Below are 9,945 nucleotides of genomic sequence, written 5' to 3'. Positions count from 1 at the left end.
ATTGAGGGAAATTTGCTTCCCCATGCTGTGTTGACTTCTGCCATACAACAATGCGAATCAGCCAAAATTAAACATCTATCCCCTCCCTCTTGCGCCTCCCTCCCCTCCCCCAATCCCACCCTCTAGGTCATCACAGAACACCAGCCTGGGCTCCCTGAGTTATAGAGCAACTCCTCGCCAGCTCTCTGTGTTACACACAGTGACATATATGTGTCAATGCTACTTTCTCCATCCGTCCGGCTCTCTCCTTTCCCCACTGTGTCCACAAGTCCACTCTCTATATCTGAGTCTCCATTAGTGACTGAACGGTGACCTTGATTTTAAGGTGTGTCTTTGGGCTTTGGGGCGGGCGTGTCTAGCTATGCCCTGCTCCTAACCTGTGGACTCAAATCTATTGAATGTCCACGATGTTCAACTGGATCTCGTCACTCTTTTGTTGTTGTTGTTCAGTTGCTAAGTTGGTTCCCATTCTTTGCAACCCCAGGAACTGCAGCACACCAGGCTCCTCTGTCCTCCGTGTTCTCCCAAAGTCTGCTCAAATTCATGTCCATTGAGTCGGTGAGTCAGTGATGCTATCCAACCATCTCATCCTCTGTTACCGCTTTCTCCTCCCACTCTCAATCTTTCTGAACATCAGGGTCTTTTTCAATGAGTCAGCTCTTCACAGTTCAGTTCAGTTCAGTCATTCAGTCATGTCCAACTCTTTGCGACCCCATGAACCGCAGCATGCCAGGCCTCCCTGTCCATCACCAACTCCCGGAGTTTATCCAAACCCATGTCCATTGAGTTGGTGATGCCATCCAACCATCTCATCCTCTGTCATCCCCTTCTCCTCCTGCCCCCAATCCTTCCCAGCATCAGGGTCTTTTCCAATGAGTTAACTCTTCGCATGAGGTGGCCAAAGTATTGGAGTTTCAGGTTCAGCATCAGTCCTTCCAATGAAAACTCAGGACTGATCTCCTTTAGGATGGACTGGTTGGATCTCCTTGAAGTCCAAGGGATTCTCAAGAGTCTTCTCCAACACCACAGTTCAAAAGCATCAATTCTTCGGTGCTCAGCTTTCTTTATAGTCCAACTCTCACATCCATACTTGACTACATCAGGTGGCCAAAGGATCGGTTCTTCGGCTTCAGCAACAGTCCTTCTGATGAATGTTCAGGATTGTTTCCTTTTACGATTGACTGGTTTGAGCTCCTTGCAGTCCACTCTTCACTCTAGTTGGTAGGAAATTAAAGGTTTCACAGCCCTGCTCAAGCTCTGACCACTGCTTAGCTCATGGCTCCACGGAAACTTTTCTCTGTCCATTGGTTGTTCTTTGCCCAGGTTCCCAGAATACCAGCTCACACGTGTACAAGTTAGCATCCACCAAATACTCAGGACCCCTGGGCAGATTTTAGGAGCTCCTTCCTGACACAGTGCTTTCCCACCGCTGTTCTGCCCCCCCAAATGCCACCTGTGCATCAGTGGCCCTGCACTCTACTCAGCCAGACCCCCATTCTCTGATGGAGCATCTCCCCCTCCATGCTGGGGTGTGGAAGAATGGCTCTAGGCAGAAAGCTGGAGAAGCCCAGGCTCTCCCCTCATCTGCTTTCTTGTCTCAGGCATCCCACAACAGCACTGCCTGCTCCAGACTGTAGAAACAGTCACTTCGTGTACTTTGCCAGGCTTTCTGGTTGTGTCTAGTGGGAGGATTAACGCATGGCGGTCCCTCCCTCGTGGCCCGAAGCTGGAATCTTTCTTTTGGTTTTTCATTCCCCATTTCTGTTGTCAGCTCCATCTTTCCACCCTCTTCTTAAATGTGCTCCGTGTGTTATCTTTGGCCTTCTCATTTGATCCGTTCTCTGGGATGACTTCATCTGTTTTGCAGCTCCAGTTATGAATGTGCTAAGGATGCAGGTGACTCTGAGTATGATCTTCAGTCGCCTACTGGACCCCACCAATCAGAGGCGCAAAGGCAGCTCCAAGTCGGTGTCCAAAACTGGATCCTCATCTCTCTTCACAAGGGCCTTTCCCCCTGTTTTCCTTTTTGCAATGAATGGAGACACCTCATCCATCAGACACACACTGGAAACCTGGGCTTCATCCCAGCCTCCTACTTCTTTCTGATCCCTTATATCTAATCAGTTACCAAGCCTCACACATCCTACTTCTTAAATATTTCTCAAAACCATGTCCTTCTCTCTATCCTTGCTACACTATCTTAGCCCAGATACTCCTAATTTCTCCTCTATATCACTACAGAATTCTCCTAAGACTCTTTTCAGAGAGCATGCACTGCATGCCAGGCACTGTCCTAAATACTTGTGTCTACATTAACTCTTTGAATCCTTGTAACAATGGTATGCCGGAGTTCTCAGTCCCTCAGTCATACTCAACTCTTTTGCGACCCCATGGACTGTAGCCCGCCAGGCTCCTCTGTCTGTGGGATTCTCCAGGCAAGAATACTGGAGTGGGTTGCTGTTCCCTTCTCCAGGGGATCTTCTTGACCCAGGGATTGAACTTGCATCTCCTGCATTGCAGAAGGATTCTTTACCATCTGATCCTTCAGGGAAGCTGACACATTCTAAGTGTCCATTAAACACTTGAATAAAAGACTGAATGATAGAAAAATGCATAACCCCAGCTGCATTCATGCTAACTCAAACTTCTGTGAGGACCTGACATTACCACTGATTGAAGTGCTAGAAACAGTCGACAGAGTTTCCTTCCCATGAAAACGATGGCGTGGGCTTCCCTGGTGGCTCAGTGGTAAAGAAGCCACTTGCCAGTAAAGGAGACACAGGTTCGAGCCCTGATCCGGGAAGATCCCACATGCCTCGGAACAACTAAGCCCGCGTGTTGCGACTGTTGAGCCTGTGCTCTAGAGCCCGTGCCCCCAGACAAGAGAAGGTACCGCAGTGAGAAGCCTGCGCACATCTCAACTGGAGAGTAGCCCCTGCTCACCGCGATAGAGACGGCGGCCCAGCACGGCCAAAAATAAATAAATACAGTTATTCTTTTTTTAAAAGATGAATCATCCTCTTTTGAACTGCTTCTAGACTTCAAAATGCCAGCCTCTTGGCCTTCTGGGTACTTGAATGGTGTTACAACATGAATTCTTCACAGAAGAAGATTTACAGAGACAGAATATGTAAGAGTAAACAACTAGGTTTTCTAGTAGCAAATCATCCTTAAAAATGGAGGAAAAAGAGAGGACAGGCGATCCCGGTGAGGTCTTCCCATTGGCAGAAAGATTTGGGAAGCAACCACTGAAGTCTTTCTAGTAACAGGTACATTATCCATCTGCATCTGTCTAAAATATGTGAAAACCCTGGTGTACAATAAGTCACGGTCTAAAATCCAGCCTTAGATAAAATGTAAATCAGTAGGGTTTAGTTATATAACTTCTCTGTTCCATGTGACACCCCACCCGTAGTTTTTTTCTGCCACTTCCATCCTGGAAGCACAGCATCTCCATTCCCTGTACATATCTAGGTATCTTGAAAAGCTCAGGAATTCATCTGCTGATAGAATTTGTGCATTTAAAGTTTTTAATTAAAAAGAGATGTTTCCTGAGGAGATGAAATAGGATTCAAGTCTGTACATTCTAATTAGACATAATGTTCCTGCAGGGGAAATTCAGCCAGTGAGTAACAAAAAAATAAATTTTCCTCTGCTTACCTCTTCTGCCTACCCACATTGCTTTTTTTGTTGTTGTTGTTAAGGGACACAAGAGAATAAATATATCTGTTAGGAAATTGCCTTGAAGAAGTCTTTTCTTCTTCACAGTGCTATCCATTCCCAACAATTTCCTACCATTTATAGCAGTCGGTTATTAATACTAATTTTGGGATCTCTGGGATCCCTGTGGAATCAACCGTCTAGGGAAGGTACACGGATTTAGTTTCTGAAACCCTGTAGTTCAGTGTGATGAATTGACAAAGCTGGTTTCTTCTGAAAATCCTGGTGCTTTCTGCGGTGTCCACTCACTAGACCTAAAGAAGTCTTTGCTAACATCTTGTCTCTTGACTTCTATGCATTGGCTCTTGCCCATTTTTGCCCAAGGTTTGTGGGTGTGGTGAAATACAAAATCAGAGAAAACAAAGGACAACACTCTTGAGAGGCTTCAAACAATTAATTTTGTTTTAAAAAAAAAAAGTTTGGGCAGGTAGCAAGTGAAGACAAATGGCCGTCAGTTCAATCAGATCCAATGCAGCATCAGCATCTTCTCATACTTCCTAGTGAAAGTCAAGTAGGAGATCCAAAGTCATGTCACCACGATATCGTCCATAAGCTTGACTGAATCCAATCTACCTGATATCTTCGCAGCTCCTCCCTGCCTCTGGGGCTCCGTCTTTCCCATGCACACACACACACACACACACACACACACACACACACGGCATTGTCTCCTCTTTCCCCTCATAATGCCAAGAATTTCACTCTTTGCCAGGGTGCTAGTGTTTCCTAACTTCTCCTCTCTTCCGAGCATGTGTGTGATAATAAGATGATAAGAGATATGCAACTTTAAAGAATCATCATTGACCTTGCCCCAAAAAGTTGAACCAAGATCAGTACTTTAGGGACTTCCCTGGTGGTTCAGTGGTTAAGACTCAATGCTTCCAATTCAGGGAGCATGGGTTCAATTCCTGGAAACTAAGATCCTACATGCTGTCTGGTAGGGCCAAAATAAATAATAAAATGGGAAATGTGTGTGTGTGTGTGTGTGTGTGTGTGTGTGTGTGTGTGTGTGTGTGTTTAAAAAAAGACTGACACTTTACTGGCTCTCTGTTTCATGGTTCCATAAGTGAAAGTTGCTCAGTCATGTCCAACCGTTTGTGACCCCATGGACTACACAGTCCATGGAATTCTCTAGGCCAGAACACTGGAGTGGGTAGCCTTTCCCTTCTCCAAGGGATCTTCCTGACCCAGGAATTGAACTGGGGTCTCCTGCACTGCAAGCAGATTCTTTACCAACTAAGCTATCAGGGAAGCCCCTGGTTCCATAAACACAACTTTTATTGTTTTTAAAGACATTACCACTGCCTTTGGAGTGAAAATACATCATGGCCTTTTGGGTTGATAGAGAATCTAAGGAATAAATACAATGTGTAATATCATGCTCTATTTTTGGACATGGGCAGGTAGCTATTCCCCAAGAAGAGCAGGTTTGTCTCCTGTGATCATTTGAGTATGACGATTATCTAGGAGCATACACCCGCTAGCTTTAATAAAAGGGCAGTGGTTATAGCAAAGGAATTCCACCCTTTATTGTCCTATTAGTGGGATCCTCCTGGCAGCTGTGGGAGCTGGGTTCCTATTTAGAAAATTGCCCAGAACGTGCTCTCCTTTTCCAAAGAGAAAGACTTGGCTCTTATCTACTGCTTTTTAATTTTATTTAAGTGCATTCTCATTTTATTCCCAGAGCTACTGTGAGCATTCAGAGCTACTTTTGGTCAGCAGTGCTAAAACCAAACAAATGCAAATTCCGTAATCCTTATGCACGTGATAAGTAACAGTGTGTGTGTGTGTGTGTGTGTGTGTGTGTGTGTGCGTGTGTATTTATGAAATGCAGGACTTTTTGCTCATGATCAGATATACCCATGAACATATACGCATGGGGCTGAAATTCAGGAGACCCAAGTTCTGGTGGTAGCACTGTTATGTTTTTTGTGGGACTCTGAGAAAATTCCTTGAATTCCATTTAATGTAATGTCTTTTCTGTAAAGTGAAGGGGTTGGCCTCCCACTTCGCTTTCAGTTCCCAAGTTCTTTTTTACACAGCTCTTCATGATTTGTCAAATGTCTGCATGTGATATGTTTATGGCACAGGAAAGGCCCATATCAAACCAGTTCATCCTAAAGGAAATCAATCCTGAATATCCACTGGAAGGACTGATGCTGAAGCTCCAACACTTCGGCCACCTGATTGGAAGAGCCAACTCATTGGAAAAGACCCTGATGCTGGGAAAGACTGGAGACAGGAGAAGGGGACGGCAGAGGATGATGGTCGGATGGCATCACCGCCTCAATGGGCATGAATCTGAGCAAGCTCGGAGAGGTAGTGAAGGACAGGGGAGCCTGGCATGCTGAAGTCCATGGGGTCACATAGAGTTGGACACAACTTAGCCACTGAACAGCAACAACAAGGCCTGTATCGTGTAATACAAACAGAGGATATGTCTTCAGTCACACCCGGCATGTGGTATTAAATCCTTAAAGCTGAATTTATCTAAATTCACCTTCCTCCTCCTATTTGAACCCATAATTACAGGATTCTAATGCTGTGGAATCAGCTTACCCCCAGCCCTCATTCAGATCACAAGGTGTAATGCAATCCTCTCAAACTGGAATACGAAAAATCACACCAAGCCTGAAAAATGCCAAAACAAACACGCTTCTCACAGATTCAGGGAAAGCAGAAAGAAAACGGTGTTTTCCCCAGGAAATTGTCTGAGCTATCCAAAGCCAGTCACGGCAGGTTTGTTCTGGCCTGGCCTTTTGACCATCAAATGGAACCGCTTTGCTCGAAGGAGAATCCTGAAGTGGGGGTGGGGATGGAGAGGCCAAGCGGCAGGGAGAGGGGTCTCCTCGAGGAGGTGGGGGCTTACACGAGGCCCCCGCACCGAGGTTCCCATCATTTCCCCCTTCAGCCTCTTAAGTGATATTGCCTCGTCCATGGGGCTGATTTACAGTCTGTTGTTTTAACAACCATACCTCTCCTCCCGAGGGTCAAGCGCCTGGTTCGAAGAGAAGATCCACATAATTTATTTTATCCCCCGGTTCACTCCTGAGTCAAGCTGGTGAAATCGCTAGAAGTGATGTGGGGCCTGAATAGCCATGAGTGTGTATATATGTGGACATTATTCACCATGTGGACACACTGCGCCCAGAAGGTCATTTCCCACGTGTTTGTGTGGCATGGAGTGTGTAACTGTCTCCTAGAAGTTTGCAGTACAGACTTTTTAGGGGATTTATTTGGAAAATTATTGTGTAAGAAGACACCTTTGAGATGGACATGTACACACTGCCGTATTTAAAATGGGTGACCAACAGGGACCTCCTGGACAGCACAGGGGACTCTGCCCAATGTTGTGTGGCAGCCTGGACGGGAGGGGAGTTGGGGGGAGAATGGACACATGTATCTGTATGGCCGAGGTTCACCTGAAACTATCACAACATTGTTCACTGGCTATACCCCAGTACAAAATAAAAAGTTGTTTGTTTGTTTTTTAAAGGGGGAAATTCCCTTGAAAGGAAGATAAAACATGATTATTAAAGAAGGTCAATAGTGAACCCTCAGCCCCAGTGTGCCTTATTTATTCCGTGAGTAGTTGAGATCACATTGATAAATTCTGCTTTGGCTTCTGTTTGCCTGATCCTGGAGACTACTTCCTCCTCCCCTGCCTTCCCCACCCAGCTGCTCCTATTTTAATACACAGCTGGTGTATGCTTAGTGGATGCAAATTCAGGGTAGCATGAACATAAACTGAAAGGTAAAAGGAGTATCCAAAAATAATGCTCTGCAGGCAGAAACAACTCTGAATTGTCTTCTGCTTGTCATTTTCTCCATCAACGTTCCTCTCTTTTTATGTAGGTAAATAAAAATCCCTGTCGATAAGTGTGTGTTTGTGTCAATGTGTTCGCTGCGATGGAATGCATTATTTCACAGTTCAATACTGGGGCCTTCCCTGGTGGCTCAGTGGTAAAGAGTCCGCCTGCCAATGTAGGAGTTACGGGTTCAATTCCTGATCTGGGAAGATGCCACATGCCACGGAGCAACTAAGCCCGGGGGCCACAACTACTGAGCCTGTGCTCTGGAAACCAGAAGCTGCAACCACTGAAGGCCATGCATCCTAGACCGTGCTCCGCGACAAGAGGAGCCACCGCGACAACTCCGCAACTAGCAAGTAGCCCCGCGCTCTGGAACTAGGGAAAGTCCGCTCAGCAAAGAAGACCCAGCAGAGCCACAAGTTCATAAACAAAGAGTTCAGCCTGGAAAAGTCCACATTTAATACTAAATATTTAAAAGTCTGTACTAAGAAAAGGCAAGGGAATTCAATCCTTCAAAGGACTATTTCCTCTCTTCCCCACTGTTCCACATGAAAGGAGCCCCAAAGATACTGTTGAATGAATGACTGAATGAGTTCTGCAGCAGCTGGTGACTGATCCTGTGGGTGTCACCATCCAAAGTCTGCCCACCCTATGAGACTTTTGCTGCAGAAACTAGTATCCAGAAGAAAAAGATCCATGAGTCAGAATTTGTAGGCAAGTTGATTTTGTTCTTGCCGTTTGGGATATGGAAAGTAAGCCAAGGAAACCAGCCGGTGAGGTTTCCCTTTGTTAACTGAAGGGCGGAAGTTGATGGATTGTGACGCTTTCTTTGAACACGTGCAGAAATCGGACTGAAGTGGGAAACTGAAGAACACAGACTTACCCTACGTACAACATGCTTCTTTCGAAAGAGTGAAGTCTCACTGCAGCTCTGATTATTTAAGCCTCCAGCACGTTGAGTGCTGGTTGGAGACAGAGGTGTGCGTGCAGACCAGACTTACCCTTGAGTTCATGTTTCTTCTGATTCTTCAACATCACCGTCAAGAAATCACTCAGCCCTGAGATGAGCAACTAAAACCACACGAGAGCCTGCGGATCTAAGCCTGCAGGATCTAGTCCCATAATTCCAAAACACCGGTGGTGACATGCTTAGAAAATGGGCGCTGTGATTTGGGGGCACTATTTTCAGCTCAGCAGCCTGTGGTTCTGTGTTTGTTTTGTTTTTTTCTGCCTACTCCTCTGCATATCAGCTACATGAATCAATCACGTTGTACTTGCCAGGTGGGAAGTTATCAGGGAAGAAGCTGGTCTTCCCATTTGTCGAAGAATGCCCCATTCAGGACCAGCTCCCCTAAGCTGGCTGGGCAGGCTTTCTCCGAGCCGACTTACAGAATTACCAGCCTCCCTTGCCCATCTGGATTCCTTCAGTACTTCCACTCCCAGGAAGGAAATGACCACACTCTTTGCAAAAGATTAAGATGATCATTTTACTATGCAAAACGTGTCCCATGTCACAATGGTTGTTGAAACAGAAGTGTGTAATGAGAAGAACTGTGTTTTCTTCACTTCAAAAGTTGATCTTTTGATGCTCTTTGATAAGGAGGGGGATGGCTTTGCAGAAAAGAAAACTGCTTTCAAGATGCAGCATGTGTATACATGCATATGTTCTCAGTCGCTTCAGTTGTGTCCAACTCTTTGCAGCCTCATGGACTGCAACCTGCCAGGCTCCTCTCTTCATGGAATTCTGCAGGCAAGAATACTGGAGTTGGTGGCCACTTCCTACTCCAGGGGATCTTCCCGACCCAGGGACTGAACCCACGTCTCCTGCACTGCAGATGGATTTTTTACCGCTGAGCCACTAGGGAAGCCCCGTGTATATACACACTCAATCTACATTACTCAGCCATAAAAAAAAAGAATGAAATAATGCCATTTGCAGCAACATGGATGGACCTAGAGATGATCATACTAGGTGAAGTAAGTCAGACAAAGACAAATATCATATGATATCATTTATATGTGAAAACTAAAATGATACCAATGAACTTCTGTATAAAAAGAAGTGGAACCACAGATACAGAAAACAAACTTATGGTTACCAAAAGGGAAAAGGAGGGAGGGATAAATTAGGAGTTTGGGATTAATAGATATACACAGCAATATATAAAAAAGATAACCAACAAGGGCAAAGCACAGGGAACTATACTCAATATTGTATAATAACTATAATGGAAAACAATTTGAAAAAGAAAATAATATATTGCTATATATATGTATACAGTTTTATATAGAGAGAGAACTGAATCACCTTTTTTGCATAGAATGATGGATAAACAAAGTCCTACTGTATAGCACAGGGAACTACATTCAATATCTCATGCTAAACCATAATGGAAAGGAGTAGGAAGAGGAA

This window comes from Giraffa tippelskirchi, chromosome 3 (genome assembly GCF_054371585.1).
Source record: "Giraffa tippelskirchi isolate mGirTip1 chromosome 3, T2T-mGirTip1v1.2.pri, whole genome shotgun sequence".
Lineage (NCBI taxonomy): Eukaryota > Metazoa > Chordata > Mammalia > Artiodactyla > Giraffidae > Giraffa > Giraffa tippelskirchi.
This window is presented reverse-complemented; position numbering follows the sequence as displayed.